This window comes from Triticum dicoccoides, chromosome 6B (assembly GCF_002162155.2).
Source record: "Triticum dicoccoides isolate Atlit2015 ecotype Zavitan chromosome 6B, WEW_v2.0, whole genome shotgun sequence".
Lineage (NCBI taxonomy): Eukaryota > Viridiplantae > Streptophyta > Magnoliopsida > Poales > Poaceae > Triticum > Triticum dicoccoides.
In genome coordinates this window covers 63,941,198-63,951,096 of record NC_041391.1, presented here as the reverse complement: position 1 = coordinate 63,951,096, position 9,899 = coordinate 63,941,198, and positions in this window count along the sequence as shown.

The window sequence follows — 9,899 nt, the reverse complement described above, 5'->3', positions numbered from 1 at the left end:
CAGTGTGCGAGACGCATTATTTAAGACTGTGATCAACTGCAAGCAGTCGACCACAGTCTCGGGGACTACACCCAGTGGGTGCACTCAGCGTGCCCCCACCGGTTTGCGAAATCCAGTCGACCAGTCGACTGATAGAAAGATCGACATTATGAAGCCTAAGGCCGACTGCCAGCAGTCGACCTTAGCCTTGGGGACTACACCCAGCGGGTGCACTCAGCGTGCCCCCGCCAACACGGAGTTTATTCGACACTCCCAGTGGGTGACCAATATAAATCCCGGAAAAGAAAAGTTTTTGGTAGCATATCCAGCAGAACAAACAGCAGTCGACTGACCTGGACATTGCTTTGGAGGGCAGAGCTGGCGTCATAAGCTGCTTGACTCGCATCCCGGATGGTCTTCAGCTGCTCCATCATGAGTCCCGCCTGGCGTATCGCCTCCTTCGCCGCACCAGCTTGGTCCTCTGGGACGTGGTGAGTCGTGAAGAGGGAAGGCTGCTGAGCACTCGTCAGTGGGGTCGCGAAGGTCACCGTGTGTCGAGTGGTGTTCTCTCCCTCCACAGTCAGAATTTCAGGTGCTGAAGCATCCTGAGACACCTTGCCGGCAGGCGCTTTCCGACTCCTCCTGGGCTTCAGCGGCTCTTCATCCTCATCATCATCAGGTAGATCGATAACAGTGTTGGGCGGAGCTGCAGAGAAGTGTCAGGATCAGAGATCGCGAGTCAGTCGACTAAGAATGGTATTAAGAACACGGCACCTGGATTCGAAGTTGCGGCATCCTCCATCTCGTGGTCATCGGCCCGGGCCGAGGTCTCAGAAGTAGCAGCACTGCAACTCCAAAGGATCAGTCGACTAACATCAGTGTCGACCAGAGATAAAGTTCGCATAAGAATAAGAAAATATGAACAACACTATTACCCTGAAATGGTGGGGATGGACACCTTCATCTTCGGCAGAAGCTTGGCCGGCTTCGATGAGGCCGCCCTGGGCTGCTTCGGCGCCTTTTCAGTCGGCGCCGGAGAGGTGGTCCGAGGGTGCTTGGTCGACTGGGCAGCGGTCGCTACCCCCTTACCACGTTCGGTCGAGGGGTCGTGGACAAGTTTCGACCGCCTTTCTGAGCGCGGTGGAACGACCTCCTCCTCCTCTTCTTCCTCGTCCTCGAGGTCATCTTCATCACCTTCATCATCATCGTCGTCGTCGTCATCCCCTGCAGCATCCGAGTCCCATTCCTCCTCTCCCTGGCTCTCGCCCCCGCTCGCCTCGCCTCCGCTCGCCTCGCCCCCGCTCGCCTCGCCTTCTTCAGTCGAAGCTTGTGCCCCATTGGGCATCGATTACAGCTCGGTGAAGGCCTAGCAGTCGCCCAAACAACGATCAGTCGACCAGTCGACAGGATCGGCAGAAATGAATGCAACAAAGACACGACGGAAAGCAGAGCAAGTGTACCTTGTTTGGGACGCTGTCGTGGTCGAGTGGAGGAATCCTTCTGGCTCCGCGCGGGTTGTCCCTGTTCCCGGTAACGGCTACCATCCACCTTTCCAGAGTGACATCGTCGACTTCTTCTGGATGGACTCTGGTCTCGTCCGCGGGCCCACAGTACAACCACATGCAGTGGCTCCGGAACTGGAGAGGTTGGATGCGGCGCTTGAGGAAAACTTCCAAGAGGTCCATGCCTGTCACTCCATCCCGAACCAGCTGCACCACTCGCTCCATCAACATCTTCACGTCGGCTTTCTCCTCCGGAATCAGCTTCAGAGGGGAGGGCTTGTTCACTCGGTCCATGGTAAACTGAGGGAGTCCACTCGACTGCCCTGGCGTCGACTGGACCTGGCAGTAGAACCAAGTCGACTGCCAGCCCCTGACGGACTCGGGAAAAGACATGGGCGGGAAGGTGCTATTGTTCCTCACCTGAATCCCCAGGCCCCCACACATTTGGACGACTCGGGTCTTCTCGTCACCTGGGCTCGCCTTCTTCACGGTCTGAGAGCGACACGTGAAGATACGTTTGAACAAACCCCAGTGCGGTCGACAGCCCAAGAAACCCTCGCACATGGACACGAACGCAGCAAGGTAGGCAATGGAGTTTGGGGTAAAGTGGTGGAGCTGCGCTCCAAAGAAATTCAGGAAACCCCGGAAGAAAATGCTCGGTGGCAAGGAAAACCCCCGATCGACATGAGTGGCCAGGAGCACACACTCACCCTCTTCTGGCTGTGGCTGCCACTCCTTCCCCGGCAACCTCGCGGCTCCGTGAGGGATCAAGCCCTCGTCGGCCATGTCGAGGAGGTCCTTCTCCGTGATGGTCGACTGGATCCAGTCGCCTTGGACCCAGCCTTTCGGCAGGCGGGATCTGGACGAGGATCCTCGGCGGCTGGTGGATCTCCCCTTCGCCTTCTCCGATGCCGACGCCTTCTTGGCACGCTCCAGCGCCGCCGTCTTCTCCTTGGCCATGGTCGCCGGTGGGATGCACGAAGGGGAGCGGTGCGGAGGCGAGAGCAGGCACGCCGAGCAGGGAGGAAGGGAGCAGAGGGAGAGAGGGAGAATGCGGAGGCGCAGCACAGAAATCCTCGCCGGGCACATTTATAAGGTCCCTTCCGAGTGGCTGACGTGTGGGCCCGGTCGATCTAATCATATCTGTGAGCAGTTATGGAGACTGGATACGTGGCGAAAAAGGCGGCGTGGGGATCGAGGCGTCTACGCCCCGTCCCATCCGAACGCCGCGGTCCGCCCCGCTTCGCGCGCGCCCCCAAATTTCGCACCCCGCAGAATCCGCGAACAACAAATCTGCCTGTCAGACGCGGCGATTCCGGCGATCCGTCGCTCGGAGATCGACGAAGCTCGAAAGATCACTCGACGCAAAAATAGAATGGATCGAGTCGACCGAAGACGAATTGCTCCTTGTCAACGAAGAGATTCTTTGATCCAGAACAGCGCACAACTAGAGCGCAAAGGTTAATCGGAAACGACATCAACTCCTTCTTCACTCGAAGCCTCAATCCATTCGGGGGCTAATGATGGGGTTATGTACCTAGGGTAGGGTCACGGACCTGTCCCAAGTAACTTACCCTAAGACATCCCTAGAAGAGGTCGCCTTCCAGTCGACCAACGAGGACTCACTCGACCAACGAGGCCACACTCGACTGGCCTGAAGGACTCGACCACTAAGACGCACTCGACCACCAGGAGGTCAAGAGGCACTCTGCACCGCAACGGTCTGTAATTAAGTAGACTTTATGATAATAAAGGCACTTTATGTGGGGCGTTACCAGTAACGCCCCAGACTTAACTCACCTTAAACCTTCTCCTACGTGGGCTGGCTGGGGTCCTGGTGCACTCTATATAAGCCACCCCCCTCCACAGGCAGAAGGGTTCGGCACCTTGTAATCCATACATTCATAATCCACTCGACCGCCTCCGGGCTCCGAGACGTAGGGCTGTTACTTCTTCCGAGAAGGGCCTGAACTCGTACATCCTTTGTGCTTACAACCTCTCCATAGCTAGGACCTTGCCTCTCCAAACCTACCCCCCACTCTACTGTCAGGCTTAGAACCACGACAAGTAGTTTACCACAGACCTTCGGGTCCATAGTTATTAGCTAGATGGCTTCTTCTCTCTCTTTGATTCTCGATACAAAGTTATCCTCGGTCTTTTTGGAGATCTATTTGATCTAACTCTTTTTGCGATGTGTTTGTCGAGATCTGATGAATTATGGGTTTATGATTAAAATTATCTATGAGAAATATTTGAATCTCCTCTGAATTCTTTTATGTATGATTTGTTATCTTTACAAGTCTCTTCGAATTATCAGTTTGGTTTGGCCTACTAGATTGATCTTTCTTGCAATAGGAGAAGTGCTTAGCTTTGGGTTCAATCTTGTGGTGTCCTTTCCCAGTGACAGCAGGGGCAGCAAGGCATGTATTGTATTGTTGCCATCGAGGATAAAAAGATGGGGTTTATATCATATTGCTTGAGTTTATCCCTTTACATCATGTCATCTTGCCTAATGCGTTACTCTGTTCTTATGAACTTAATACCCTAGATGCATGCTAGATAGCGGTCGATGAGTGGAGTAATAGTAGTAGATGCAGAATCGTTTCGATCTACTTGTCGCGGAGGTGATGCCTATATACATGATCATGCCTAGATATTATCATAACTATCCACGTTTCTATCAATTGCTCGACAGTAATTTGTTCACCCACCGTAATACTTATGCTATCTTGAGAGAAACCACTAGTGAAACCTATGGCCCCGGGGTCTATTTTCCATCATATAAGTTTCTGATCTACTTTATTTTGCAATCTTTACTTTCCAATCTATATCATAAAAGTACCAAAAATATTTATCTTATTATTATCTCTATCAGATCTCACTTTCGCAAGTGGCCATGAAGGGATTGACAACCCCTTTATTGCGTTGGTTGCGAGGTTCTTTTTGTTTGTGTAGGTATGAGGGATTTGCGTGTAGCCTCCTACTGGATTGATACATTGGTTCTCAAAAACTGAGGGAAATACTTACGCTACTGTGCTGCATCACCCTTTCCTCTTCAAGGAAAAACCAACGCAGTGCTCAAGAGGTAGCAAGAAGGATTTCTGGCGCCGTTGCCAGGGAGGTCTACGCACAAGTCAAGACATACCAAGTACCCATCACAAACTCTTCTCCCTCGCATTACATTATTTGCCATTTGCCTCTCGTTTTCCTCTCCCCCACTTCACCCTTGTCGTTTTATTCGCACTCTCTTTCCCGTTCGCCTCTTTTTCGCTTGCTTCTTGTGTCGTCGTTGTCGTCATGGCTAGTCCTTCTATCATCGTTAGTACTCCCGATCATGAAGTTCTTAATTTTAAACAAAGGGAGGGAGAAAATCTAAAAGATGCTTGGCATAGAATTTGCAATGCTCAAAATAGATCTACTATGAAGCAATCTACTTCCGTTCTTCTTCGCAATTTTTATGTAGGCATTACTCCTTGGAATAGATATATTCTTGATACAATTATCAAAGGGAATTTTCTGGGTAGCCAAACTTTTGAGACTTATAATGTTATGATGGATTTGTTTGGTCCCCCACCTCTTTTGATTAATGGAACTGTTTTAACTTTAGAACATGTCATGCAAAGGCTTGAAACTATTGAAAATAAGGTTGCCACTGTAGAGTTTATTGAAAATTTGGATAAAAAGATCCACAACCAAATTACCCAATATGGATCTAAGGTTGGAGTTACTCTGATTTTTTTTAAATAAAAGGAACCTATAGTTAACGAAAGAATAGATCAAGATTCCACAAGAACTGATAAACTTGAGGATATCATTACCAATTTAGGGTCTGCCTTTTCTTCCGTGAAAAATATTCCAAATCCTCCTAGTACCAAAATTGCGAAATTTATGTATGTTCCTAAAAATAAGGGTGAATCTTCTAGTAATGAAAATGCGGATCTCAAATCAATTAGTGTTCACCCCAGTTTTTTTGCTATCATTAAGGAACCTTTTGCTACAAATGAATTTCTTGATTTCTTGCCTAGGAGTTTGATCATCTATTATATATAAAAAGCGCTTGACGGGTTAATCAGAAAAAAGATAAATAAGCTAGAAACTACCACAATAATTAGAAACATCTGGTCGTTGGTTTGGTGGACCCATAACTTAAAAGACGTAATTAACGGATTAGATCTAAGACGACTCAATCTGAAAAAGAAAAAAAATTGCAGCTGTCCTTAGCCTAGCCTGTACGTGCCGCTCCATACTAAAATGAAGATTACGTGCAATTTTTTTAAAGAACTTACACACCAGATATCTATCTGCAAGTTGTTCATCTAAAAATATATACATCTATCCTTAGCTTACGTGCCGCTGCATACTAAAATAAATATTACTTGCAACAAAAGAAAAAACGTACCCACCTTATATCTATGTGTATGTCCCTTTAAATAAAATAAATAAAAAAACATTTGCCTAGCTTGTACGTGCTGCTCCATCCTAAAATAGAGATTACATGCAATTAAAATAAACGTACGCACCTTATATCTATCTGCATGTTCGTTTAAATAAAACTAAAAGAAAAACCTAGAAGATCTCACGTACTACATGTAAAAGTGGTTGATCTGATTTATTCTATGTACACTTCTTTGAAGAATAAGCTAGAAAAACTACTAGATCTCATGTTCTACAAATAAAAATATACCACATCGCATGTTATAGATCTCACGTCCCTTCAACCGAAACAAAAAACAAAAAGCTACTACATCTCACGTACAAAATAGCTACTACCATATCTTTTCCCTAAAAGAGTACTACATCGCATTTATCTTTTTTAGCTGCATTTCATGTACAAACAAAACTACTTACAGATCTTGCCGTCCCCTATGTCCTCGACTTCACGTAGCGGCTGTCACATTGAGTCTCTGCACTAGCGCTGCCAGTCTTTCTTCGGGATTCGAGGTCTCTTCGCTGCCACATAGCTACAAAGAAAAACTATCAACTCCTAACCACTTTTTGTAGAAAGAAAAACCTATGTTCAAGGCATAAATTCCCAATCTCCTTCTCCAAGGTAAAAAAAACTCTTCTCGAGGCCATTATTCTCACTAAATCTCCGAGCCTCCGATCCACTAGCTTCATCGATCCTAGCTATAGGTATTGTGATGGGGGTGCCACTGAGTACCGCCTTCTAGGCATGAGGCAGCCGACATGCAGGGTGTTACAAAATCATGAACTGGAAGGTTAGTCACTAACAAAAACTACCTTAATTAATTTTATTAGTTCAATCGTACGATGACAACAAATAAATAAGGGGAGGTGAGCCCCGTAGATCAAAAAATTGGACCTATCTCTACCTAAACATGTGTTTGCACATGGAGAACTATACGTAGCATTCTCAGGAGTCTCAATAAAGGGATGGACTAAGGGTAATAGTATATAAATAAATATGCTAAAGGCATGGAAAAACATTTTTATTATAGTTCTTCTTCAGCAAGATGTTGCTACTGACCTTTTATTGGATGAGAATAAGTACATGAAAAGTTGTATACTACAAACTATCTTCAAAATAACTAACATATCAATGCTAACATGATATGGCAAGATGGATATGGTCTAATTATATGCATAAGTAATGGAAACGTGCATCAACATTCGATGGAAACAACTCATTCATACCTGACATCGATGCTCAATATTACCTGATATTTGAGGCTCATTACATATTTGAGAGCCTGGATATGAATAGGGGCACGGGGGCAACAACGAATGTCGTTCTCAAGCCTGAATAAAGTGGATAGGCATAAACAAATTAAAATTTTCACTACCTTTGTTACATCGGTTCAATGGTACAAACATAGGAAAAAGTTAAGAAGAAGGGGGAAATATGACATGAACAGTAAAGGGAAAAAAGTTGGATATGTAGGCAGAACATGGCAACCGCTATGGAGGACAAAGACGACGTATCAACCATCCTTGATTTTCCCTAATATAGATGTGTCTTTTGGAGGATGAACTCGGTCTAGATCCAATCTGGTTACGAGAGATGAGATCCATTCCCAGAATGAATCAACAACTCCGACATTGCTCTTTGCATAGCTGGACATCAACCTGTGACAAGGATCTGGCAATAAACAGAGAAATGGAGGGTGTCTTGGCTCTATGATTAGCTAGACAACAACTGGCAGCAGCAACATTTGAGTCAACACAGAAAGGAAGGGCAGGAGAAATGGGACAAAGGGGATCAGGCAAGACCATCCTTTGTGTGAAGATGTGGACTATGCAGTGCGAGAGATGTTTGAATGATGTGTGCATCTACGTGAGCCTATTGGTCTAAAAGATAAACTAATCATTCAAGTACTAAAAAATTATTTTACTACAAAAAGCACAAATAATCAACTATAAATTGTTCTAGAAAAATCAGCCATGAATTATAAAAGACACATATGATTAATGCACATCGTCTAGGGAAAAAATATAGTGCATGTATGTATTTTTTGCGTAAATTATGTAATATTTGGTTATGTAAACCTTCCATGCTAACATATATTGCATGGGCATATGCAGAAAAAATGATTGTTACAAAATCACCCATATTGACGCAAATGTGATGCCTAAGACACTTCTCAGGGAAACATTATATACTAAAAATAATAAACCTTAATACGCCTCAACGGGATTGTCAAGCAGGCCACACACCATGTACACATCACTGTAGTGGCATCATGCAAGCCCATTGATTCGAGCACGTAGCACTAAAAAAATTTAGCAACAACATAGCCTCCAAATATCTCGCCGAAATAGTAAAGGGGTAACTCTAATATCTTTCAAATCACAACATCACGACCAGCCCAGAGAATTGGTGAATATGAATTTATGTCAACCAAACTATATTAAGTACTAGCCCGCGCGAAGTGCGGGCCACTTAATAAAAAGAAGGAAACTCCTAAGGGTTATGAGTGTTCAGTTGAGGAATGGAATGCCAAAGATGGCAATACAAAGATCTATTCTCGCTTTAATGTCGAGCTAGGGGCGTTAAACAATAGCGCTTGTTGGGAGGCAACCTAATTTTATTTTTGTTCTTTACTTTTTGCTCCTGTTTAGTATTAAATAATTCATCTAGCCTCTGGTTAGATGTGGTTTTATGTTTTAATTAGTTTTTGTGCCAAGTAGAACCTATAGGATCATCTTTGGTGAAAGTTAATTTGATCTTGCTGAAAAACAGAAACTTTTGTGGGCACGAGAATAATTGTAATAAATCACAGAAACATGATTTTTAGTTGATTCTTTTTGCAGAAAATTAATAGGCAAATTTCCTAGGACTTCCTATTTTGGTAGGATTTTTAGAATTCAAGAAGTATTCGGAAGTTACAGATTTCTACAGACTATTCTGTTTTTGACAGATTCTTTTTTTCGTGTGTTGTTTGCTTATTTTGATGAATCTATGGCTAGTATCGGGGGGTATGAACCATAGAGAAGTTGGAATACAGCAGGTTTAACACCGATATAAATAAATAATGAGTTCATTACAGTACCTTAAAGTGGTGGTTTGCTTTTGCACTAACGGAGCTCATAAGATTTTTTGTTGAGTTTTGTGTTGTGAAGTTTTCAAGTTTTGGGTAAAGATTTGATGGATTATGGAATAAGGAGTGGCAAGAGCCTAAGCTTGGGGATGCCCCAAGGCACCCCAAGGTAAAATTCAAGGACAACCAAAATCCTAAGCTTGGGGATGCCCCGGAAGGCATCCCCTCTTTTGTCTTCGTCTATCAGTAACTTTACTTGGAGCTATATTTTTATTCACCACAAGATATGTGTTTTGCTTGGAGCGTGTTGTATGATATGAGTCTTTGCTTTTTAGTTTACCACAATCATCCTTGATGTACACACCTTTTGAGAGACACACATGATTCAAAATTTATTAGAATACTCTATGTGCTTCACTTATATCTTTTGAGCTAGATAATTTTGCTCTAGTGCTTCACTTATATCTTTTTAGAGCACGGCGGTGGTTTTATTTTGTAGAAATTATTGATCTCTCATGCTTCACTTATATTATTTTGAGAGTATTCTAGAACAGCATGGTATTTGCTTTGGTTATAAAATTAGTCCTAATATGATGGGCATCCAAGATAGGTATAATAAAAACTATCATATAAAGTGCATTGAATAACTATGAGAAGTTCTATGCTTGATGATTGTTTTGAGATATGAGGATTGTAATATTAGAATCATGCTAGTTGACTAGTTGTGAATTTGAGGAATACTTGTGTTAAAAGTTTGTGATTCCCGTAGCATGCATGTATGGTGAACCATTATGTGATGAAGTTGGAGCATGATTTATTTATTGATTGTCTTCCTTATGTGTGGAGGTCGGGATCGCGCGATGGTTAACTCCTACCAACCCTTCCCCTAGGAGCATGCGTGTAGTACTTTGTTTTGATA